This window comes from Heterocephalus glaber, unplaced genomic scaffold, assembly GCF_053883595.1.
Source record: "Heterocephalus glaber isolate CG9 unplaced genomic scaffold, H.glaber_assembly_v1.0 deba00001532, whole genome shotgun sequence".
In the NCBI taxonomy this organism is placed as follows: Eukaryota; Metazoa; Chordata; class Mammalia; order Rodentia; family Bathyergidae; genus Heterocephalus; species Heterocephalus glaber.
In genome coordinates this window covers 10,565,968-10,592,883 of record NW_028258330.1, presented here as the reverse complement: position 1 = coordinate 10,592,883, position 26,916 = coordinate 10,565,968, and the positions used below count along the sequence as shown (strand labels likewise).

The window sequence follows — 26,916 nt, the reverse complement described above, 5'->3', positions numbered from 1 at the left end:
GAGAGATTATGTAAAGGTGAAATTTCCAATGGTGAATGTCATTATATTGTATACCTAAAATGTACCAATGATTAAAATGATTAATTGATTATGAAAAATAGGAAGAAAAGGTCCAAAGGGGTAAGGATAGTGGGAGGGGTAGGGGAAAAGAAAGAAGGGAAAGGAAAAATTATGAGAAATGGTAAAAAAGGAAACAAAGTCTTTATAAATAGGGAATGTTGGAGGGGGTGATTGAAGGGCAAGGAATGGGGAGAAAATAAGAACCAAGATACATCAAGTAAAGGTACAAGTTCCCAATGATAAATATAAGTGTATTGTGTACCTAAAATGTACCAATAAAACAATTTAAGGAAAAATAAATAAATAAAATGTAACCAATAAATTTAATTTAAAAATAAACAAAAGAATCTTTGTTTTCTGAAAATTTAGTTTTCTTATCCAAACATCAAATAATGCTACTCTAAAAAAAACCAAAAAATTCCAAAATAAAGAGAAAATGATCATTCCCAGGCCTCCAGTATGAAGAGTTAACTTTCATTGTACACAATTTACCTACCACATGGTAATAATCTTGTAAAACTTAGTGTTTGTGATTACATTTTATTTATTTGGCTTTCTAAGTAAGTGATGTTCAAACTTCAGAATGCATGGGCATCACATGGAAAGGATCTAAAAGCAGAGATCACTGAGTTATACTTTCAGGTATTTCAATTCCAGAGTTTGTGACTAGAGCTTGAAAATCTATTTCTAAAAAGCTCCAAGTGAGGCTGAAACAGCCAGTTCATGGGGCACAATTTTTAGTCATAAGGTTCTAAATCACCCTGAGAAGTGATTCTAAAGAACTCATTTTAAAGATAAGAAATCTTGAGGACCAATACAGCCCCTGGTAATGCAACAGAGCTGACAGTATGAAGAGCTGGCAGCTCTTTGGACTCAAATTTCTCCTTGTGTGCTATTATAGCATGATGCCCCTCTATCCATCAGCAATAACAAAGTCCTTATCCTAATGCTGTATTATTCACAGAAATTTTCTTTAAGAGATATGACTATAAAGCAATTGAGCTTTTAACTTTCTTTATTATGTAAACATTGCTATAACAGCATTAACTGGATTTTTAAGTGAGAAAAATAAATCTCTCCTAATCCCTCCCTTTTAATCAGATGTTCTTTTGGCATTTTTATCATGAACATGCCAATTTTTAAATAACTATAATCATAGTGAATATGAAATTGTATTGTTTTTATTAAGATGGCAAGCATATTTTATTAGGTTGCATTAATTTTGCCATTTTGATTATGATTAAATGAATATGCTAAATGTACACATGCAACTGACTATTATGCTTTCAATGTGGTCAGCGGGATAGGCTGTGAGTATGTTGCATGGGGGTTGTTCAGAAGTATTTGAGATACCTTTTTTGGAAAAATTCTTGAAACTAATTTAAGGATATTCAAGCATAGCATTCTTATTCAGCCTCAGTCTTGGTTTTGATCAGCAAAGTATTGTCCAACATCACCCCTCACGCTTGGCCTGCTTGATCTTTGCAGGAATTTTATCATTTCTGGAAAAAAAATGAGTCTTCCACTGACGACACTTTAGAAAATGTTCCAGGGGACATTAAGAATACTTACAGGTGGTGAGAAATGTTTCCTATGTTATGATGGCATTCAATTCCTATAAAGGTACGTTTTCAGAGTAGACTAGTATAAACTTCTTAGGGAAATAGATAGATGTAAAAATAATGAATACAATTCTGAGAAGAAAATGAGTAACTCTTTAGCCTAAGTCTACAAGACTATGATGCTACAACAATTAAGCCAATCTGGGAGAAGGGCATGAAATAGAAAAAAGGGAAAGCAAGGGAATGGAACCAAAAATGACTTTAAATTCAGTGTTTCCTAAAACCAAGATTTTAAATCAATGTGAACTGATAGAGTTTTCAATGCATGGAATTGAGATAAATTAGTCAGGTGTTTGGAACCATAATTTGGAAACCTAATTTAGTGAATCTCTATCTAAATTGTTCCATCAAAAAATTCAGATGGAGCCACTGTTTAAATACTCAAAGCTAAACTATAAAGCTATCCAAATAAAATACGGAAGACCAATAAACTTATCTACATAAAATGAAAGTTTTCTGTGGGGCAGCAGCACCATATCATGAACACAGGCCCAAAGAGAATTGATAAAACAAAAAAGTACTCCTAGTACATAAGTACAAAAGGTAAAATTTTAATTCATAAGCTACTCTTTTAAATAAATAATGCGATCACAAAACTCCAATAGAAAAATGTACAACATATATGAACAGAAAACAGAATCATAAATAGTTCATAGACATATAAAAATTGTTCAAAATAATCCTTAATAAGTAAAGACTCATTAAAACAAACTTGAGGCATCTTTTTAAGACAGATTGGAAATTATCCAAATATTTAATAATTTATAGTATTATTAACCATTGATTAAAGGAACCAGGCAATCTGATATACTCTTCATGTTAGTATAAATTTCTGCAACATCATTGGATATCAAAATGATAAATAAAATCTATCACAAAATAAAGTGTGTATATACCTTACACTTAGAATTTTACTTCTGGGAAATTATATTACAGTTACATTCAGAAATGTGCAATGAAATATGTGTATAAATATATTCAGTACAGAATGATGTATAATTTTTTTAAAATGAGAAGCACTGTAAAACCCAGAGGCAGGGGAATGGCTACATAAATTATAGAACGCCCACTTAATAGGATACTAGATAATTACAAAGAATGAGGCAGTGTTCTTTATGTTGACAAGAAAAAATCCCCAAGAGATACATTGTCAAATTAAAAAAGAAAAGACTGAAGACAAATTACAGACTTGCATATACAATGTATATATGTATATACTTCTGTCTTTTATTAGATTCCTGTTCAAAGTTAAATATATATATTTATTTAGTTATCTTATATGTACATATCCCATCAGAAATTAGATATTGCATGTGACAACCTACGAGATGTGTTCCAGTTATCTATTGCATTAAAATAAAACCCTACACTTAGTAATTTACAACAACAAGGATTCATTCACTTTCATAATCTTGTGGGTGGGCTGGCTTGTTTGCCTGCTGATCTCACCTGCACTCACGCAGGTGGCTGCCCTCAGCAGTTGAGTTAGCCGGTGCTGCACTCATCTGGTCTGAAAAGACTGACAGGGCTGCATCTCTTCCTCCACATGGCCTTGCACTTGGGCTGCTTCTTAACAGCCTTCTTCATGGTCTTGGGTCAGCATCCCAAAAAAGAAAGCACCGGTGCACAAAGGCTTATCAGGCTTCTGCTTGTATCACATTTGGAAGTCTCTTGACTCCAGCAAAGTCAGCTGGGCTCAGAGCAAGAAAACAGAAAGTAAGAGGTGAGATTCTTTTAGGGATCATAACTTTAAGAACCTGGCACAAGATACATTCAACCATCCCCTTTTCAAAAATGAAGAAATAATTGATTTAGAATTAAGTGACTAGACCAAGACCACACTGCTAATAAGTAGCAGAGTAGTGTTTACCCTGCTCCCTGGACTCCAGAGCCTGTGTCCTTGACCCCTACTCTCTGCTGAATTCCACTGCTTTCATTGCCTCAAACCAACTATAGTTTTCCGTGATTCTTTAATTTTAACTTCGAGTTCTTTACTGTCCATTTTAAACTATCTGACTCTAAAGTTTCTTCCTGCTTTTTCTCAGATTTGATTGAGCTAGTTTAACTATTTTGGAGATTTTTTAATATATTAAACATTATATATTATATAAATCTAATACTTTATTTTAATCCTCATATCATATACTGCAGTATTTAGGTATGAAGCTTCTATGTAACTTTCAGCCTACAAGACTGCAAGCTCCATAGTTGGATAAAGTCAGAAATAATATATCTTTATAGGATCTACTCTCCTGACCATAGCGTCTCATAAAGTTAGGGCACTGACTTCATAACTGAAGGTGTCCTTTTTTTCTGACTTGTATGCCCTCTATAAATATCCTATAATAGTGACTTTGAGACTTTAATGTGCAGAAGAATAATCTGTCTGTGTAATTAAAATGCTACTGGCTATAGTTTGGATAAGTATCCCCTAAATACCCATGTGTTAAAGGCCCGTGGAGAAGCCTTCAAGAGGGAAGGCCTAGTGGAAAGAAGTTAAGTCATTGGGGACATGCCCTTGAAAGGAGTACTGGGATCCTAGCCCTTTCCTGTTTCTTTCTCTTTGCTTCTCAGCACCCCTGAAGTAAGCAGTTTCCTCTCCAATGTGCTCCCACTATGAAAAACTCCTGCACCACAGGCCCAAAAGCAAAGGAACCAACTCACCATAGACTAAAACCATGAGCCAAAATCTAAGTTTCCTCCTGAGTTGTTTCTCCCAGGTATTTTGTCAGAGTGACAGAAAGCTGGCACAGTCCTAATTTCTGATTTCAGCAATTATGTGTTTACTTTGGAGTATACTTTTAACAAGCATCCAGGTGAATTTTGATTCTTGCCATCTAGGAATCCTACTATAACTAGTAACATTCTATAAGACACAATGTTAAAGGTCTGGCCCTTAAAATAGTAGCAATTGTTTTATAAAACAAAATAATATCTATAAAACAACCAATACAGTAAAGTCAGAATCATCTGCTTCATCTCCCACCACTGCATTTCAATGTGTTTGGTCTTTGAACCTTTCACTAATCCTGGTTTCTGTTTTAAGCTACAAAAATGAAGAAGTAAAAAATAAGCAATAAAGTAGTCTAGGATGTCTTACTAGCTTATGTATTTTCTTAGTTTATCTAGATGAGTTGATAGGTCAGTCTGTCCCCACAATGTCTTTCTTACAGCTTCCCATCATCAGTATTGTTCAGTGCTAGCCTCTCTTCCTGTACCATATATGATAGCTTGTTATGGTTTATATCTAGGTGTCTCCTTAAGAGCCTCATGTGTTCATAGGCAGGCAATTAGAAGGTAACTGAAACATAGGGTTGCTATAGCTAAATGTGATGTTAGAAGGTGGGGCCTAGTTGGAAGAGGTGGGTAACTGGGGGCATGATCTAGAAGGGCATATCCCCCTCCCTGTCTCCTCTCTTCCCTCTCAGCTTTCCAGCTGTCATGACATAAGCAGGGTTTCCTAGGCCAAATTTGTCTACCACACTGTTTATTATTCAGAGCCAGCCAAACATGGACTGAAATCTGAGCCAAAATAAAACTCTCCTCCTTTATGTTGCAGGTGTTCCAGTTTTTGTCCTAGCAATGAAAAATTGACTAAGACAATAGTTTTGGTTTATATTCAACAAATATTCACATACCACTTTTCAATGAGAGAAGAGTATGTACCCCCTCTCCACAGCTTTGGGCCTTGTGACTTGGCCACAAATACTAATACTTGTGTCATGAACAGAGACTTTTTAAATTTACTTTTGCTACTTAACATGACTTTTTCTGCCAATGATATGTCACAAGAAGAACATGTCTGGATAACTGCTACTTGTAACTGCTTGGTAAATTCACCAGGTTTCCTCAAATTAAACATATTGAAGAACACCGGAATTTAATCCCCATCTTAGATCTAGATCCAGAAGAATGAGAGTTTGAAGATCAACATCCTTCGGAGATCACTGTAGGTCAGCCAAACAATAGGTCAGCAGGCTCATGGGTATAAGAATAAACACCAAGGTAGAGGGCCACTGAAATTTGAAGTGATTTCTTATACAGCATGTTTATAGAAACAACTGACTCCTACAACATAAGTCTTTCAATTCCTCTGGTTTTCCCATCTCCTTTTCTTCTTAAGACTTTATTTTTTGGTACTGGAGATTGAACTCGGGACCTTTCGCTTGGGAGGCAGGCATCGGAACCACTGAGCTAAATCCCTGGCCCTCTTCTTAAGACTGTTACAGATTGTAACTTCTGTCTGACTCACTCTCTTCCTCATCACCCCTCCTCTACTTAAATTCCTAGTCCCAGTTTAGAAGAAACTACCTCCTATGAAAAGGCATTATGCCCCTGAGATCAGGATAGCAAATCATTTTCTGTATTTCAGCATTATGGTGCACCTCCATAATACAGCGCACCCTCGAGTTATGGCCAGCCAGACACACGAACAACTTGGGTTATGACTGGAATTTTAGTTTCAACTTACTACCAAAGTCTTGAGTTACCACCTGAATGCTGGCAGCTTGTGCTTCCAGATGGTCTCAGATACAGATTTAACCCTTAAAGAGTTCTGGAAGAAACATTACCACATCCTTTCCTGTGTGGGATTAATTGAGAAATCCTGGGCCAATTCCTCTCTAAGAGATCTGCCTGGAAGAAAGTATGGCCTAAAATTACACGAGAGAGGCATTGAAGGCTGTGTGGAGAACTCTGAGCTTTCAATAGACCAACCTGAGTTACAACCAGCCCTCATGAACGAATTGAGTTCATAAGTCAAAGGTCCACTGTAGCATGTCTTATCAATTGCAGACTTAATTTTTTCTCTCCCACTTAACCATAATGTTGTGGAAGGCAAGAGATATATCTGCTTGATTAATTTTGGAGTCCTGGTGCCTAGTGCACTGCTAAACACTTCAGAACTCTTGACAAAACTTTTGCTGAAACAATTCAATTTAAGGTATCAGCATTTCTGCTGTATTATCTAATGACCTATAATGAGTCATACTGATAACTACTAATATTAGAGAGCAGAGTGATATAAGCTAAACAAACAAATAAATAAGTAATGCAAGTGAATAATTCCAGCTTCTGTGCCCTACACTTTCACAGGAGGTGGAAAAGAAGAGAGCCATCAGCTATCCTGTAAATAAGATAACCAGCTGGCTACATTGGAGATACTCATATTTCACAACTGTTGAGAGGTGTGTTTTGAGAAATGAGATTTATGGAGACAAGAGTTCATTTAATTCCTGTCAAAAGATAGTAAGAGGAGAATATCAGTTTGTCTGGGAGAAGAGATGATGACATTTTTGGAGGAAAAAGCAATGGATTGAAACCTCCCATATTTGGCTGAGAGAATCTTCACTTCAGATATGGACTTTCTCACTGGGACCTGCATTGTTATATTGTCATGCTATTTCAAGGAGCCTTGGACATTTTCTTTGCTCCAATTTTAGATCTGCTCTTTGTGCTGAATTGCTTTCTCTCAAGCCCTTTTGCAGCTGCAGTCATAGCCATGAAATATGGCACCTACACATAAGCAAGAAAACAGATAAACAAAAGTTGCCATCTTTTTTAAATGTCAGTGTTACAAAAGACAAAGAAAAGGCTGGGCAGCTATCCCAAATTAAAAATCTAAAGAACATTAACAACTGAAAATTGCAGATCAGGATACTATTTTAAAATATGTTTCAGAAGCCAGGTGTGGTAGTCACTGCTATAACCCCAGCAGTGAAGGAGACTGAAACAGAAGTATCTCAAGTTTGGGTTCTGGCTGGGAAACTTAACAAGACTCTGCCTCAAAATTAAAAGAAGAGCTGGAGATATAGATCAGTAGTAGAGCACTCCTGGATTAAATCCTTCAGTACTGCAAAAAAAAAACTTTGGTGAAAGGTATTAATGAAATTGGATTAGAGGTTCAGACTATGTGGAAGCATTATATCTAAGATTGAACATCATGATTTTGATTAGTAGTTATATGAGAAATTATCCTAGATTTTATAAGACACATGTAAAAGTACTGGGAGTAAAGGAGCATGTGGTCCCCAACCTACTATGTGAAATAGATTAAGGAAAAAAATAAACAGAAAGAAGGAAGAAAATGACTGCAGCAAAATATTAAAAATTGATAATTCTGGGTAAAGATTACATTGAAATTTTTTGCACCATCCTTATAAATTTTCTGAAAACTTAAAATTATTAGTTTTTCTTCAAATTTAAAGAAGGACACAGATTTCTAGATTTGTTAGCAGGTCTTATACATCCCGTTCTCAGTGAGCATCCTGCTTTTGGAACTCTCTGCACCACAAGGAGTCACTAAACCTTATGTTCAGGTAAAAATCCAAATTCCAGGGGACCCAAACTCAGATCTTCATGCCCTTTAATAATCTCTATCTGTCCCACTACCACAAGGTGCTGATCATTCTCATGAAGAGGAGCCCTGCAGGACAGCTTGGATCCCACAGCTTATGCTGGAATCTTGGACACTAGATCCAGAAAGCAGTGGTTCCAGAATTTCTGTATGAGGGATTTAGGGGTCACCCTCTGGCTGCGGAGGCAACAGTGGACACGTGTTAAGCTGTGGCCATGTGCACCATTTTTCCTTACGGAGGGTTGGTATCTAAGAGTTCCTGGGAGAAAAGAAGATAAAAAAGGAGACAAAGACCTTGAAGACAAGTTAACAGCACTGCCACTGTTTCATGTATCAGAGAGATGACATTTCCTCTGCTCAGTGTTAAGGCCGAAGAACCCAGAGCAGGTTTGGCACAGTGGAGGGAGTGAGCTGAGACTATTGCAATAGACTCAGCATCTCATAAAGAATTTCATAGAAAGCAACTTCTAGAACAAACCATTGTTCCTAAATGACCAATAAAATATCTGGTAACTTTTTTAAAATTAAATAATTTTATTATCACACACACATACAAAAAATTAAAACCACTCAAAGAAGAACAATGCAAGGGGGAAAAAACTACAATAGTATTTAAATACAGTAGAACTCAAAACAAAACTGAAAAGCACTTAAACATTTTTCCGTATAACATAAAAAAGCATCTCAAGCACCAACAAGACACCAGAGGATGTGATTTGTTTCAGAAAGCTCCCCCAAACCAACATCGAACAAATAATGATCTGAAAAAATAACTCCAGTTAGTTAGCAGACTCCACATAAGCCAAGTTTCTCCCTAATTTAAATTTTGATAGAGTCATATGACATGCGATGGAAACTCAATCCGAGAAATAAGTTATTAGGCCATTTCATCCATGAGTATCCTTAATTACACTTTCAGTTTCTCACACTAGAGAAACTATTCAGTATTTACACATGTGTGTCCTATTTATTTCATTATGGAGCTGATATTCTAGACAGTGGGAAGCCATAACAATCCTTCTCTTTTTTTAAGCTATTGCTATTCATCATAACCCTTTAAATCCTCTATTCTTACCCCCATTGAACTTTTTAATTTCATGACTTTTCTAATCACTTTCAATTTTTGGAATTTAATCTAATTCAGTTTAATACTTCATATTCATAAACTGTGTGAAGATCTCTCCTTCTCCCACCTCTTGTATATTCTAGTTTCTTTGTGGAAAAGGGAAATATCTAGCATCTCTTTAATTATTGCACATGGTCATTATAAATGATGAAGGTGACATATCTTTCTTCTTGCTCTCAGTGGATTGGTTTCCATCTGAAATAGCTTGTCTTCCAGTAGATATTTATGGTTTTCTTGACATGATACTCAGGCTTGTTGGAGACCACCCTAAGCGAGCTGCAAATATATAAATTGGTATTTTATCTTAAAAGTCTGAGTCTGCCTATTGGCCCACAGTGGCTTGCCTGAAGAGCCAGCAATTGGTGTATGGGAACCAAAGAACTCCCACACCACTGGTCACAGCAGAGGTCTCAGTGATCTGTGATGCTGCGATGTCATATTTCAAAACAATATTGCAGCTAAGGACAACATGACAGAAAATTTCTATAGAAGCAAAGATTAATCTATGGGAAAAAAACAAATTTCCCATTAATCAATGATCTGCTTCTGCTAAAATGTCTTGTTCTCTTGTTGCTAGGACGCTGCTAGCATAAGTGCTCTTCACTCCACTGTTCCCTGCACCACCCCTTACACCTTCAAGAAGTTGTGTGTTCAGTAAATAAAGGCAAGCTCCAGGAGACAGCATCTCAGCCTGATAAGAGCTTTGACCATTCTGGGAACTCCCTTTATGCAGTAGAAATCTTGTGTTGTCTTTTGTTATCTTGCCGCCATACCCTTGGTGAGGTTGTTGGGAGTCTGATCAGCCTAGAATACAGATTGGTTCTGGGTCTTATGGGTAATACTCAGAAGAGCTATGTTGAAACTTTATTTGGTCCTTGGACCATAGCATCCACCCTTCTAACTCTTTTCCATGTTAGAAATTCCACTATTTGGCTAGGATCCTCACAACTCTTGTACCTCATTAACCTCCATGGTTTTACACATGGAGTCATAGGAACTGTTTAAGTCTTTTTTCTGTCTCTAAGAATTTAGAAAACAGCACTATTAAACAGTGCTTTCCAAGCCTGCTTCATGGATCCCTTTCAAGGAACCCTGGCCTTCAGAAATCACTGGACTATCAGAAGACCCTTAACCCTCTATGCACAACTCCAAACTCCAGGAACATATGTTAAGCACTTCCATAAACTTTGGCAACATATTCCAAACAGAAAGTTTCTGAAGATGATCACCACTTGTAAATTTGCATCCTGAGATGAGACCAGCACCCCTTCCTTATAGTAGTTGAACTTGGAAAAGTTCCCCTGAAGAACCCCAACACTTGGCCTCTCAGTGTTTCCTGTCTTAGTCTTTTGATATCATGGGTTGAGTCAACATATCTGCAATTATCACTGAGTGTTAAAGAATAGTTTAAGGAATTATATCAGGAGACATAAACATAAATAATAGAATACTTCCTTTATGCTCACAAGGATACAGCAAAGATTAGGATGTGTCATACATATTTTTAACCTTGAAGAGAATTCAGAAGTGTCCTTGCCAGTTTTGCTTGAAATGACAAAGCCAAAAAACATTCTTAATTTAATTGAATAACCCCAAAGATGGAAAGTAATCTGCTCATGTCTAGATCAAGGATCTAGCTTTATTCTATATCTTCAATTTCATTCTCACAAATTGATTACTTTTATCCTGCCTGTGGAGAGCGTTGGCAAAGGATCAGAGTTTCTAACCAATTCAGAGGGATTTTTACAGCCAATCTCATGGACACTGGAAATTTTCCACAGGAGCCTCATCTGCCCCTGTGAGTCAGAGTACGTAGTGTAGTGGAGCAGATCCTATGGGCCAAAATCCTTCCTTATTTCCAAAATCATAGCCACAGTATTACCATCCTGTGCAGACTAGATTTCACCTTCAGTACTTTCTGCAGTGGAAATTTCTTATATTCATCTGCTTCATAGAAAATGACCTTGCGTTGGGACTACATATTTAACTGCAACAACAGGAAGCTATGATTCTGCACAAGTGATAGAAAAATGAGAGGTGAGAGCAACTTTTCAGCCAGATGATGTGAAAATTATATTTCCCTTTGGTTTTTGAGTGCCTCGTTATTTTTAGCCAAACTAGATGCAACTTAGGATCATAACAGCTCTCCTGTGTCTGGCAATTTAAGTCCAAAGAAAATATTTTCCAGTTTTTCTATTTCAGAAGCTCAACAAAAACAGGTTCCAGCTCCCAGAAATAATGAAATTTGAAGCTTTTGATGAGTAAACATAAAAATAGGCAAAAAAAAAAAAAAAAAACCAACCCAGAGTCGATTATTAATCAGATGAAAAGATACTTATGAAGGAAGTAGGGAAAAAGAAATTAACATTTTAGTCCTCTGTCTTTATTATGGAGGCCCTGATATAAAATTTCTCCCACTGATCTTCAGACCTAGGACTAGAAACTCTCACTCCAAGCCTCCTCTGAAATTTCCACAGTCATAATTTCCCTTGCTGTTGATGCCACTTGAAGTCTTCAGTCCTTGATTAAAAAGATAAAAAGTATAGGTTTACTAGGTGGCTTGCACTGAACTTTACACCTTTCATGCAATGTGGGATCCCATAATATCAGAGCCACCTTCCTGCTCTTGGTGGGTCCCATGTGCTCCATCCTGGCTGCAGTACCAGAGCAAGAAAGGGTGAGGTCCAGAGATCATACAAGCAGAGCCCTATTTCTAGAGTCGTCATTCAGGTTGTGACTTTTTCAGGACCCAATCTAGCCAATGTTGTCCTACAGCCCAAAAACGGTGGGGCTGGAAATACTCCTGGGCCTGGAGAGGAATACCTGGGAGACTGTGGTTCCTCTCAGAGCAGGCAGGGCCAGGAACTGTGGAGGGGTTGCCTGGGAGTACCTTCTTGCACAAAAAACAGGGAACAGAGGCCCTCCAATGGGGCTGTTTACGTGGAGGTAGTGAGCTTATTACTGAGAATGTGTCACAGTCATCAAACACTAAAGAAGAGTCCAGTGTCTATTAATAGAATAAAATGAAAGATCCACAAAGCCCAGGAAAATAGACTTTTATACTGATGCCCTACAGGGAAGTTGCCACTCAGCAGTTTGGTGGATGCTACAGTCAGTAGTATTCTGGTTATTTCTCTGTACTCTTTGTCAAAGAACAAGCCCTGTCCATACTGTGAACCCATAGCAGCTGGAAACTTCAGAATAGAAATGGGACAATCAACAAACTACCTAAACTGCTGTGTTCAACTGATTCTACCAGTGAGAAAAAACTACATAGGGAACTCACCAGAAAGTGGATCAGATTTGCACATGGCTTTAGATTACAGAATTTCACTCATAGAAACCCAGACTTTTGTCCCATTGATAGCCACTGATTTGGGCTTGGGAATAGCTCAAGAAGAAAAAACAAAAATACAATCTTTTCTTTCCATGGAGGAATTTTTTCTGTTAAGTAAATTAATAGAGCAAATGAAAATTAGGCTAACATCTACCTTACTTAAAGGAATAAATTATGTTAAAGTCCTCTGAAAGCCCTAATCTGACATGTTAATTGTTATTCATTCTTATCTGTTCTCCATAAGGAATCACCTGCAAATCAATACTTTGATCTCACTTTATTTTAGGTACTGGAAACTACATTAAACTGCCTTTTTAGAGAAAGTTTCCTATAAGTCAGATCTTCCTCTTCCACCACAAAAGAGGATTTTATTACTCACAACTCAAAGGAGCATGGGTTATTTTGAGATCCATCTCCGGGTCACAGTAACCACAATGTTCAAGTCTTGAGAATTATAAAATCTACTGGAAAGTGGGCCATTGCCTGGCTTTCCAGCAATTTGAGATGATTTTTATTTCCCACTGGATTCCCTGCTGTCCTGACAGGGAGAAAAATCACCCACAAATGTTTCTGCCTGAGACACCTCAGTGTATCAGAATTAAAGTTATAGAAAATAAGAATCAAATTTATTAAATATTTCTTTCAATGTACAAAGTCTTCCATCATCACTCTAAAGGCAAAGAAGCAATAGTGTAAATACTAGCTACTGTGGGAAGGAACTTTATTGCATGCACAGTCTGTACAGGCCTTCCAATGAGACGTTATCAGGTCTCCGATTGCTTGTGCAAGATTACAGCTAATAACTATGATTACATCCCCCAAACCCTTAACAAAAAAAATGACAAGAATGTGCACCTGCATGACTGCAAGGTATTATGCTCTACACTGTGCTCCTAGGAGCCACTTCTTTTCTAAGGTCTGTTGGTAAGAAAATCTATACTTCTCTATAAAAGTCCACATTTTGTTAAATAAATACATTTCCTTTGATAAAATACCTATATTGTTTTCCAGATAGGCACTGTAATTTTTTTAAGTGAGTAAACATTTTGCAGCCTTCCTCACTGCCCATATTCTTTTATCACAGTCCTCTCTTCAAAATAAATGTTAAAAATTACAACCTCCAAAGGCAGCATTTTTGACAGCATCTCCTCATTTTCCCTACTGCTAAGGAGCATGGATTTCTGGTTTGCTGCTGATAATGGCATGTTTTGTATATGATTCTACAAAAGCATTCACAAAAATTACAAATCAAGAGACTTCTGTTTATCTATAAAATGATGTGGGTTAAATGGATGAATTATAAGATCACTTTCAAGTCCTATATAGTATAAAAAATGGCCTTGGGATTACAAAGAAATAATCTGTTCTTCAGTCTTTATGCAGATTCTTGCTAAGCTAACACAAGATGGATGTAAAACTTTTCATAGGAATTTGATTCCACAACCTTTCTCAGAAACCCTTCCTAATGACCTTATCAGGGAGATAATTTCTTTTTGAGCAGAAGTTTTCTATGCATGACTTAAATGTCTTTATTTTGGGTCATTAGCAAAATAGAAAACAAATGGATACTGTTTAGAAAGCTCTCTAAGAAACTAAAACAAAAACCCTTAAACTTATAAAAGATTAAGTAAATTTTGAAGCACATCTATGAAACAGCAAACTCGAGACTTTTGACTATATAGCTACTTAAATCTTAGTGAATTATACTTTAGGTCTCTCTCTTGTTATAGATACTGTGTATAGTGCTAGGAATCCCAGGGATGCAAAAGACAAGATCTTGCTTTTAATGGGTCATGATATACATGCAGGACTTGACAAAAAGAAGATGAGCTATTTAGCATGAATAGGATCAATATCTCAAAGGGATTTTGGAGTAGATGGCTCTAAGGTGCAGAGGTGTACATTAGAGTGACTCTTAGATGGTCTGTAGAGGTCAGAGAAGACTTCTCAGAGGTGGTAATATCTTATCAAAGTTCTGAAGAGTAGGATTGAATGAGCTAAAGCAAGGATGGAGTGCATCTATGTTTAAGGGAAACTGAGGTCAGGGCAAGTCCAAAAGAGGATAGCAAGGCTACATGTGGTCCAGTTGGACCACCACATTCACAGGATGAGGGAGTTGCCCAGAAGTTCAGCTGGACAATGGCTATGACTCAGGCCACAAACAGTCCTATGTATCTGATGTTCTGGGACATTTCTCATGCCCTGGACACCACCCAACCTCTACTCCACGGCAAATGCTTCTCTCTGTTTGTATCTATGGCCCCAGTGTGTAGGCATGTTTGCAGAGATGATAACAACAGTTTCCAAGACCAGGTGAAGACTAAATGGAAGATATAAATCTAGAACATCACCAGGACAGGTGTAGGAAAGTAAGATATCTCTGTTTCTCCATCAGCTTCAATTTTCTCACTAAAATGTGTGAGGAACTAAATTTGGGGGCATGGTAGCAAGAGCTGCTTGGAGGCAAACAGACACTGAAAAGTTTAATGAATATGACAGCTAAGAATATAATTCCTGATGCAATCCTTTCTAAAGGAGGTCATTTGGATTCCTCCACATTTAGTGCAATGGGAAAAAGTCAAGCCAATATTCATGTCCTTATACCATGCCAGCCAACTCTGTGCTAGATGACAGAGTAATAATACGTGTGTGATCTGTTCCCAGGGTAGTTAGGAAGATAGGACTGCCCTCCTTCAAAGTTTCATTTGCTTATTTATATCTTTGTTTAATGAGATGATGAATACCAAGTTGAGAACTCACTTCCCCCATACTTAATCCTATTAAAAAAGCCACCCCAAAGTAATTCATCATACATACCTAGGAATAGTTCCCGAAAAAGACAATGCAAAAGACATATTTTCATCTTCACTAAATAAGGAATGTGAGTGACAGAATGTGTTTACTCAGCAGAGTGACAGGGAATGTTTTGCACAACTCTGCAGAAAGTTCTAGCGACAGCCCAGACTTCTGGTGAAGCAGTGACTGACATCCTACTGGGTGGTGGCTGCATAGTGTATGCAAATGAAGCAGGCACAAGGACTATTGTAGGGCTCCTAATCAACAGAGTGATAAGCCAGTAATTAGGTTTCAACTGACTCAGATTCCATTCTAGGCACTAATTGGGGGGAAATATGCAGATTGCTGGTTAATAATAGAACAGTTACAGTTCCAGAGTCATTTTCTTCCTGTTCATCTATTTGTTTGATTGCTTGTGTGGCAAACACTTGATCTTCCCTGGATATGTGTAGCTATTTGAGACTTTTTTAAAAATAGTTATTTATTAATTAAATTATAAATGTCTTTAAAGAACAATGGTTGCTCCTTACAGCCTGTAGAAGGTTGTTTTGAAAACTAGAAGCTTCTTGGATGACAGTACTTCAAAGAATGTGAAAGAGGGACCAGAACAATAGCTTCCACCATCCCTGGATGTGTGTTGTGAGGGGGAGGAGGAGGGGACACTGAAGCAAGACACAAACTCTGGAAATAAATATGTGCTAAAGTTTCAAAGTATAATGTACCACACCATTTACCCACTTTTAGATAAAATTATCTGCCTAATCAGGTTGCAGAAATTTCTGCCCACCCTCAAATCCCACACACTCTTTTGTTTTCACATTTATAGTTCTGATTAGTTTTATCCAGTGGGTTTTTCTCTTCTAACTTTCTGGTACTTTTTCTTCTCAAGAAAATGCAAATAAGCCTTTCCTCCTTGCTGGAGTTACCTGGCTTAGTTTACTTTGGCTCCTAGTTGGACTGATGTCTATTAACGTGCCTGGCATTGAGCTAAGGAATACCAGTACAGCAAACACATGGTGAGTTTTTGACTGGCATGAAGGTGGCAGAATAAACATTACTCACAGACTTAGAGTCTACACCAGGGCTCATAAAGTGAATTGACTATAAGTAACATGAGAGAAACAGCCTGAAGCTAAGAGAATAGAAAGTAAAGAAGTGAGCAAAAGAAAGCAGTGGCTCTCAAACTTCAGCTCATATAGAAAGCACCCGGGCTCTGGACAGAGATTTTGCTTCAGAGGGCTTAGAGGGACCAGGAATTTGCTTTCCCACAGGATCTACATTGGACCTTGAACCACCCTCCCAGTAGAACTAAATTAGAGACCACAAGCTTCACAAAAGCATGTACATTACACGACCAAATATTTTGAACAAAATCTATCTTTGAAACACCCATGCATAAACACACACACACACACACACACACACACACACACACACACACACCATCTCTCAGGCCATATTATGTCCATTAGCTTCCTGTTTACCAATTCTGACACAAACAAAATTAGAAAATGAGACAAGAGAGTTATGAAGAGCTGGGCCATGAGCCTAAGACAAGTCAATGTTCATTTAGAAATGCTTTCATGTACTTTTTTCTTACATTCTAAAGGGGCCCCACTGGGGACTTAGGATTGTTTGTCCTTAGGTCGATATCAAAGAGGAAGTGAGGACTGGGACAAGGAGCATTATGAAACCATCTATAACCCCTACCTTGCTGTTTTTTTATTATAAAGATGAAATCAAGTCAAGGCAACCACAAACAAAGATGGGGTAGGAGAAAGTTCCCAAAGCAAATCTCAGAGACTTAAAGGAAAGGAGGTAGGAGGAGCCAATCCTTACTTGGAAATGAGAGGATAGACAATTAATTCTGGAAGAATCATGACTTAATCAGAAAATATGTTCAGATTTCTTAAAGCCATAGTTGTCATTTATGTCTTATATGCACCCAGAGGTGGGAGTTTTCAAGAGTGATTTAATCATGGGCACTTTATAGCTAAATGTGAAGTTAGGAGATGGGACTTGGCCAGAAAAAGCAGGTCAGTAGAAGCATGACCTGACAGGATGTCTCTGTCTTTCTCTCTGATTCCTTCCTTCACTCTCTGCTTCCTGGCTGCCATGAGGTAAGAAGTTTTCCACATTATCAGGCCTTTCCAATGTGCAGTCAACCATGCAAAGACTGAAACTTCTGAAATGTTGAGTCAAAATTATCCTTTCCTCCTTTAAGTTTCTGGTGTTGGATATTTTGTCCCAATTATAAGGAAAGTGATTAAGGCAGAGTTTGGCACCAGAGACATGTGGTTATTGCTGAGACTGTACCTGACCATGTGATTCAGAAGGCTTTGGAACTGGCTCATAGGAGGAGTTTGAAAGGGTTTGGAGATATCAGCTAGAGAAGCCCTACAATGCTACCAAGCTGAGTTTGGTAGGAGAATCTAGTCTGAGCTCAGAAGATCATAATACTGATTTTAAAAGGCAAATGATAAAGACCAGGCTCAGAAGGATCCTCCTTGGAAGTAGGACTCCATTGGCAGGTAGACTCCAGACCATGTGTGTTACACTCTGACAAAAATATTGCCTGCATTTTATGCATGTCCTTTAGGGAAACTGAGATTAAGGAAAGGGGTCAAATTAATCTAGCAAAGGAAATTTCAAGAGAGCCCAATATTCAGGCTTTGGCATAGATACTATTGGGGATTTGTAACTGTGCTACATTGAGAATCAAGAGCAAATTGCACCACTGAGTGATTTTGATTTCCCATAAAGTATTCGTGGAGGAGAGCTTGATTGCTGAAAATATTAGCTTTAAAAATAAAGTCACAAGATTTATATCAGGACAATGGAAAAGATGCCTTGAGAGTATATAAGGAATCAGAAAGATCCCATTCTTTGGAGGCTCAAGGATGCAAAAGTGAAAGACTTTGCTTTAAGAAGAGAGACCTTTAAGCACTCTGCTCAAGAAAGGCTGCCAAGGAAATTGATTTTCTAAATTCAGTTCACAGTGTTCAGCCATCTAGATACACTGAGACCTCTGAAACCATGATTCAAAGGAGCTGGCAGTAGACACTGGCATCATCCACATGGTACTAGTTTTATAGGCATGCAGAATACAAGAACTGTGAGGCCAAGAAGGCTTCTACCAAGATTTCAGAGGAAGGCCTGGGAGGCCAGACAGTGTGCCCCTGGAATGACAGTGGATGAAGCTGTGAGAATGAAGCAAAAGTACAATGAAGACCCAAGGAAGTTGGAGAATCCAAGAGCATGGAACATCTGTAGAAATGTACAGGCAGTGAGCAAAGCCACCTCAAGAGAGAAGCTATGAGGGCTGCAACCACCAGTAATGCTGTAGGGGCAGGAACCTATAAGCTGTCTGGAGCTCACAATTTTCTCACTGGCTTCCTTTTCCCTATCCTTCCCTTTTGGAATGCTAGTGTTTACCCTGGGCCATTTTATGCTGGAAGCATTTAACTTTCTTTTTTATTTTTACAGGAGCTCACACCTAAGCATTTGTTTTGAGTCTCAGAAGAAACATTGGACTTGGACTCTTCACCAGTGCTGGCACTGTTAAGAATTTGGTGACTCTTAAAGAAGTACTAAATGCATTTTGCATAAAGAGATGGGCATGAGTTTTTGGAGAAGAGGCAAAATGTTATAGTTTATACCTAGATTTTGCTCAAAAATCTCATGTGCTCACAGGTGGGGCTTTTGAAAGCTGATTTAATCATGGGGGCTCTATAGCTCAATGTGATGTTAGAAAGCAGGGCCTGATTGGCAGAGATGGGTCACTGAGAGCATGACCTCCTAGTGTGTATAGTTCTCTCCTTGAGTACTCCCTTCTTCGCTGCTGCCACAAGGTGAGCAGCTTTCTTCCATGGTAGGTTCTTCCACCATGCTGCTAAACACACAGGGAGTAAAACTGCTAAAATGTGAGTCAAAGTAAACCTCACCTCTTTTACATTTTGACTGTTGGATTTTTCGCCCATGCAATGAAGAAATTGAATAAGATACCTTATGTAATGAATAGTATGTACTAGGTACTGTAATAATAATATTACTTAATTTAAACCTTACAGTGATCAAATTTTGCAAACAATAAATTTATTTTCAACTTTAAATAGACAAATTGAGGCATAAAGAGGTAAAGAAATTTACATAAAGTAAAAATATCTTATGTCACACAGCTGATTAAAACTGGCCTCTTTTCTACTATCTTGATTACTGTATTATATTCCTCTCTCTCCCAGATGTTCATTAATGATTTTGAGATCCCTTATCCTGCCACATTTTCCACCATCTAGCAATACAACTGTCCCCACAAAATATGCTAAGACTCATGGGCTTTATTAATTATATCCTGAGTAAAATTCTATACACTAAAGTTATTTTGATTAACTGATAATATATGTGATTGCCCCAGGAGTGAAGAAGGTACTGTAATAAGAGCTACAGTAGGTTTTGGGTGCACATTAGGGGGTGGTACAGCCTTGAGATATAACTCTTATTCAGGTTTCTTACATATTACTCTTATTGAAAGTCTTTATTTCTGTACTCAGAGTAACATTATACAATTTAGAATGCAGTTGGCCAAAATAATATTAGACTTAACTAACACTGGCTTAAAACAAGAAGTCAGGAAATGGAAAGCAAGATGTCTGGAGGCAAGTGATCTAGTGGAGATTCAGTCATTCAGTGATCCTATCCAGAATGAAGGCTCTTTTTAACTTTCAATGATCTCCCAACCCATCTCTCTCACTTCGTTGACTTTCTGCACGTGGTTGGATGATGGCAGCAGTAGTTCATCCTTTTCTCAGCATACCACATATGAAACAAGGATAGACTTGGCTAAATGGCTGCCTTTTGATCTAGGAGTGGAAACTTTCCTAGACTCCCTCTTAAGATGGTAGTTTCAGAGGATGACAGAAACAAGATGGAGGGTCACTAGTATTGGAACCAACCAATCAAGTTTCATTGCTAGATTTGTGTATATATTTAATCTGGGGAATAACTGACCTTAAGTTTCAAGGATGAAGAAGAGCAGAGATGTGGGAGCCACTGTGCCTACCACATAGTCATACTACTTCCCCCTATATGTCTTTTTCTATATAAGGTTTCTGTTTGAAGGCTGTATAAAATAGTTTCTTCAGGACAGCACTTGCTAGGTAGAAGTTCGTAATTTAATCAAAATCCAAATTGCACTGCAGAGACCAAACAGGTGATGTTGGAGAAGAGATAGCACAGTAGAGGAAAGTTAAAAATAACCTGTATAGGCTATAGAGAAAAAAATAATCTCTTATTCCATCTTCCCAGATTTCATCTTGCAGTAAATGCCAGTTCCTGAGGAAGCTTTGATTTGTCAGATAAATATCTGATAGCAGAATCAGAATGTGTGTGGGCAAGCCACACATTTGCATCTGCTTTAATTTAGGAAGGCTGCACTAGTAAATGAGAAAAAGAACTTAATTTTATTCTGCTCCTGAAAATTATTATGAGTGACTCACAGTGAATATTGAATCATTGGATATTAATAATAATAATTTTAAAGTAGGCCTGCAGGCTGAAACTTTATTGGATTCTCTTCCAGTGCTATTCTACATTATTGAGAATGTCGCTTAAAATAAAAGGACATTCATGAATGACTGCTTTCAGGCCACACAGATCACCTGTGATTTGGAGCATTTGTGCTTAATTTGTAATCTACACTACTATTTTTATTATACTCCTGTCCACTCCTCTGGTTATCAGGGTTGTGATGACCTTCTTATGAACTCTATTCCACAATCAGTTCCAAATTCATGAGTGAGCAAAACTAAATTTTGAACTTGTCCTCTTTGGCCCCTAAAAGTAGATGATTTCAGGCCACTGGGCTCATTTAAACACCAAGCCAGCCAGCCACACTACACTGCCTTAGCATGGTGGTTGGCAGAAATTCTCTGTGGATTGTAACCAAATGCTATTATGTCTAGTAAGAATTCTTAAGATTTCTACTACTGTCACAGGGAATATGAAATATGAAATATTATATCTCCCAACCTGTTAACTGTATGACACACCCAGTTCTTGTTCTCTAGTAATCGAAGAATAAGTCCTAGGAATGACGGAGGTTAAAAGTAGGAAGATATTTATTGATAGGAAAGCTCCTGAGGGGCAGGAGGGGTCCCGAGTGGGTAGCCCAAGGACCCCACTTTACAAAGAAGTTTTATAGGGTGAAATCCACCTGGGCACAACTTGGGCCACAGCCATGAACATCCAATAAGGTTACAAGTATAGTCACTTAGGTAATTGTCGTCCAACTGGGAAGCAAGTGTGAATGGAAAGAACAAGGATTTTCCTAGGAGGTGGTGGGTCCAGAGGTCTCTGGTCACCCCCAGGGTGGTCAATGCCTATCTATACTTCACTAAGCCCAGTTCTTTGAAGAAGTATGTGGGTCTGGTCATCTTGTCTCCATCTTGAGGCCTGGTTTTCAGCTGATGTGGAGCTGTGATTTGTTTCACCTTTGTCCTGGCCCTATCTATAATACTACCTCCAAATCTTTATGCAGGTGCTCCGGTGGTTAAGTGTGTAGACTCTGAAGCCATATCACCTAGTGTCTTATATCCCAGTTCCCCTGCTTACAGACACCTTGACAAGTACTTCCACTTTTTACACTTCCAGTTTTTCTTCAGTAAGTTGGGTTTAACAAAATCAGGACACTCATTTTTGAAAGATTAAGTGAAAGAGTAGATTTAAGACATAAATTATATTTGTTAACTACTTATTAGCACAAAATCTACTACTTTTACTACTGTCATTGCTGCTACCCCTGAAAATACTACCACAAATACTATCCTACTATTAATACTATTGTACATCACTCCTACTTTTGTTGGACATATGTGTCCATTTTTAGCAGCCTATATTCACCCTGTAGCCCAAAATTCCTTAAAGTTTGTATAATAAATAATTATCAAACCTGAATAGTATAAAACAAAATTTCAGCATTTTTTCATGGAGTCTATGATTAAGGAATTTTGACAGAGATCTCTGAGGACAGCTCAGTCTGCTCAGGGAGTCTGTCTGGGCCCTGGACTAAGAGGCTGGAGGCCTGGCTGCAGGGGGAATAACTGGGACAGCCCAAGGCTGGGAGCTAGAATCATCCAAACTCATTGCACATGTCTGACCTCTGCACCAGAACAGCTGGAACTCTTGGTGTATCTTTTTCCAAATATGCTGTCTCCTCACAGGGTCCTTCCAGTCTGGGAGCCTCAAGCAGCTGGACTTCTTACCTAACACCTTGATTGCTTTACATTCCCTTCATGTCTTTGACTCAGAATTTCTACAGCATCAATTCTATTCCTTTACCACACCCACCATAAAGTGGGGAGAACCTGGGTTCCACCTCTTGAGAGAAGAGTATCAGTGCTAAACAGGAAGAGAGCAAGTGAGATGGACGATATAATGGAGGCTCAATCATGGACATAGGCATGGACACATTGGGAAAATAAATATGTTGTGTTCAACTAGATTTTACCTTTAATAAGAAGAAAGATGAAGATCTTGCTTCTTTCATATAGTATATTATTATGGGAGAATTAGAATCCATCCCTTAAGGATAGCCTTTTATCCTAGTGCTTCCTCAAAGATAGAAAAGGCTTTCTGGAATGGCCAATGAGGCCTCATGCCTGTTTTGCAAATACTGGAGGGGATTTATGTTACTTTTCAGTGGGTTGAGGGCCAGTTTCTTCTGCTTAACACTATAGATTCTTACTTTTCTGTTTCCAAGAAGCATCCTTAAATAGATCCTTTATTTCTTCATTAGCTGAATTTTAGCCCTACTTCTTCGGTCCCTAGTTTTCTGGAACTTCTTTCTTGTTAGCTAGCTCATGTAGTCATCTAATATTTTCTTCAAATCATTCCTGACAATACAAATGTCACCCTAACTCAGATTTGTCAATCAGCCTAGATTCCTATTAGTTTCCTAATTCAGACTATCCCTTGTTATTCTCTTTTCTTTAATCCCACCATAATGTACCCCTACCAGTTCCTTCTTTTGTATTTTCAAGGTCTTGGTCACTTTCAAACCAAGTTCAGGGCTCTCCCTGGCCCCCATCCCCTCTCAGAAAATTATTTCACTCATTCTCACATCAAGGGGCACTAACAACACTAACAAAACATACACACGTGTATAATACACACAATCATTTTATGAAATATTTGCAAATGCCTGAAATTCTGTACCATGACTGGGTGATCTATATGTATTCTTCTTGTTCTACAAAGGATTCTTAATTTCTAATTTGGCTTTTGTGTCTTCATGCTACAAACACCCCAGGTTTATTCTGTATTGTACACCAATGAATTATACTGCCTGGCAAAGAGATTTGGTTATAAATGGGTTGTGTTACAAAACAACCAGCCAACCAACAAACAAACAACAAGAAAACCTCTAATTCAGCAGTTCTTCCCTTTGAAGATCTTGTTTCTCTCACATAGTCCATTACTTTGAGACAATACTGGAAAATATGTTACAAACATTTTACCAGGAAAGGAAACTAGGACTTTCTATGATCCTAAACCTCTAGAGGAAAACTGAAATTTTTGGAAATGTTTCTTAAAAAAAAAAAAACTGCTGCTATGTCTCAGACAACTTAAATATATCTATCTGCCTTTCACATCATCATATTGATTTACTGTGTGTGTGTTTTTGTGTGTGTGTGTGTGTGTGTGTTTGACCATAGTTAGAGGTATATATTTTATTCCTTGGTTTTGGAGACAAAATTAGAGAAGCAGTTATGAGGAAGAAAAAACAAAATGGATCTTTGTAACAGTTGTGTAATATTGATGCCCTCATGAATCTGTGAGCTTGATCTTGGGTTTGGCCACACCAAGTGCCTGAGGTCTCTGGAACCACTGCCTCTCATCATCCAATCTCTTGGGTTCTGGTGCACAGTATACATTGGGCTAAGAGTGTGCTTTCATACATGTCAATGAGATGGTTCTGTGATACTGCAGCATGGTTAGGAACTCACTTCCTCTGTTTCTGGTTAGGATGGTCCACCCAACATATTTCTGCAGAGTTGGAAAGGAGTGGTAAGGCTCTTCCTCCTTACTTTTACTCTTGGAAGATTGAGGAAAATGCTTTTGATACTCACCTTGTCATTTACCTCTTGGTTCAGGATGCCTTGGGACAGCAGCTGGTTCTGCAATTGTTCCACTTTCCACAGGATCATTCACCATCTTCTCTAATTCCTGGGCCAGTCATGAACTCAGCACATGGCAAAGAACTCCAGTTCTGCACCTGCCTGAATTTTGCACGTGTCTGTCCTGAAGACTCCAGCTCCAGATTAGATGCAAAAAAAACAGATTTAACAGAGACTGCACATGAGCTCTATAGGTCAAATCCCTGTAACAAATCCATATAAATGTGAATATATATAACCCCAGTGACTCTGCTTCTCTGATTAAACCTAACTGATAGAGTGGTTTCAAGTATTACTTTTCATAAATGGAGAACATGTTACATTTTGAGAATAATGTGTTCTAAGTGAAGGAAAAATATTGTAGAATTTCAAAGTTGGGTCAAATGTTAAGGGTTCTAAACCCCTAAATTATAAGTCATCCTTCAAAGCAGTCTATCTTTATCTGTATCTGTCAAGAAAAAAAGTAAAGACAAGCAGTTTACAAAACTAAGACGATTCCCTGTACATTTGCTCTCAGAAGATGAGATTATTTTTCCTGAGGATTTTTCTCCTTACTGAAATCTATTCTTCAAAACAATTCTTCTCCTACCAGAGAGATGTCTTCTCAAACCCAATTCCATTTCCTGTCATATCAAAGTGCATATCAATGAATCCTCAACTATCTACTTATTCATTTAAACAGTGACTTTTGAATTGGAAGTTTTTCTGTTTAAAAATAATTCTGTTGAACTACACCCCAGGCAGAAAAATCAGTCCCAGCAGAGATTGTTTTGCTAAGCTGGTGGCCTTGGGAGTTGAACCATTTGTGTTGTAGGAATATTCAATTCTACGTTATTTCCCCTATGAAAGAACATTGCAAAAAAACTTAAAAATAATTCCACTGGGTTTCCAAATATATTTGCAACTTAATCTAACACAGAAGGCAATAAGGCAAAGGCTCATTCCATGGCTGGTGGCTAGAGATACATTCATGGTATCCATTTTCTAGAAACTCCTACTATATGTTACATTCTTACAGGCTTTGACTCCCACATTCCAAGAAATTATTTCTCCTTATTGTTTTAACAATTTATTAACTATTTCCACCTTGTATCACCATAGTGCAATTTAGTCTTATCCCTCTGCCCATAACTTTGCTGTTAGGAGTCAATTAATTTTACAATATGAAACGGTAGATGAAGTTTATTTTGTGCTTATTTGTTCATTTATTTTGCTTCTATTTCTTAAACTCATCCTGCTATAACAGCAACCTTTTTGGTAGGGAAGTAGGAGAGGGTCATTGCAACTAGAGAGGGACTGTCTGGAATCCAGAATTTGGAAATGGTCAGAAGGGTCTCCTTTCTTCTGCACTTCTCTTGACTAGTAGTATACAGTGCAGGATGAAGAAGAGGCAGCTGGACTGATCTGGAATCAAGAAGCCAAATATTGGTATGCCTGGAATCCAAAAAATAAAAATCCTTTCTTAACACAGGCTGTGTTTTCAATAGAGTTCTAAGACACCAGGCATTTTGCAAAGACACCAACTTTGCCACTGGCCTTAGTTCATCCCCTTAGTTCTGTCAATGCAAACTCCTAATATCTTTCAAATCAACCATTTTCCAACTCGTGCTCTGGTTAATAAGCTTGAAAATGTTCTATCTTGTCTTTGCCTCTCAGGAACTCAAGGAATCTGAGAATTTCTGCAGCAAACAAGGTCTTTAATTTTGGTTATCCCGGAATTTTCGAACTTACAACCACCATCCCAATTGCTAATATTTATAGAATCTTTACATAATTAAATATGCCCGCAAATGGAGTTTGGAAATTATTGTTCTTTGTCTCACTTTTTCCACTATCATTGCATCATAGATACAGTTGACCCTTTTGCAGCTCCTCTGGAATCATTTTTTTGAACAACCTGTATGCCAGCTTTGGCCAAGTTCTGTGTTTTTGCCACTAAAACTCATATATTTTATCTTCAGAGAGTTGTCCCTGGGCATAGGAAGAGCCTCAGCTACAAAGAGAGTCAAAAGAGTAGCAGAGTTTACATCTCTTCCAATATGGCTTCACCCAACAGCTCAGTGAGGGTTAGGAGTATAGAGTGAATTGCAATTTATGCTTCAGAGCTCATCCTGCAAATAAAGCGAAGGCTCAGGCTATTCTGGAACTCACACTTGCTTGACTTTTTGTTTTCTCTCTTTTACTTTTCATCACTCTCACACATCCTTTGGCTCTAAACTGCTTCCAGCATAACATCTTTATCATAACACCTCAGGTCATCCACCATGTCACCCAAACCTCCAGCTCCAGTTCCTTCTACTTTTCCCTGGGAGAATGACCCTCAGCTCTACTAAAGAAATTACCATTTCTCCAAACACATGAAGCCCATCTCATTGTTCATAATTTTTTGTACTTTTTTCCCAGAAGGTCCCCCATTTTCTTAGAAGTTGAAAATTCATAGTCATTCT

At 37.9% G+C, this 26,916-nt stretch overlaps 1 long non-coding RNA gene across 7 annotated transcripts in view; it reads right to left on the bottom strand.

Moving 5' to 3' along the window:
- Positions 1–2,099: 2,099 nt before the first annotated feature.
- Positions 2,100–26,916, bottom strand: part of LOC110348336 (uncharacterized) — an 86,369-nt gene continuing 61,552 nt past the window's right edge. For 5 of the 7 annotated variants that reach the window (XR_002393480.2, XR_015441962.1, XR_015441960.1 and 2 more), the window contains 2 exons: positions 24,422–25,903; positions 2,100–3,372 (listed from right to left, as the gene is read on the bottom strand). This is a non-coding gene — a long non-coding RNA (uncharacterized LOC110348336). The remainder of the gene's footprint in view (positions 3,373–24,421; positions 25,904–26,916) is intronic. The other 2 variants (XR_015441959.1, XR_002393479.2) reach the window with 2 other exon arrangements.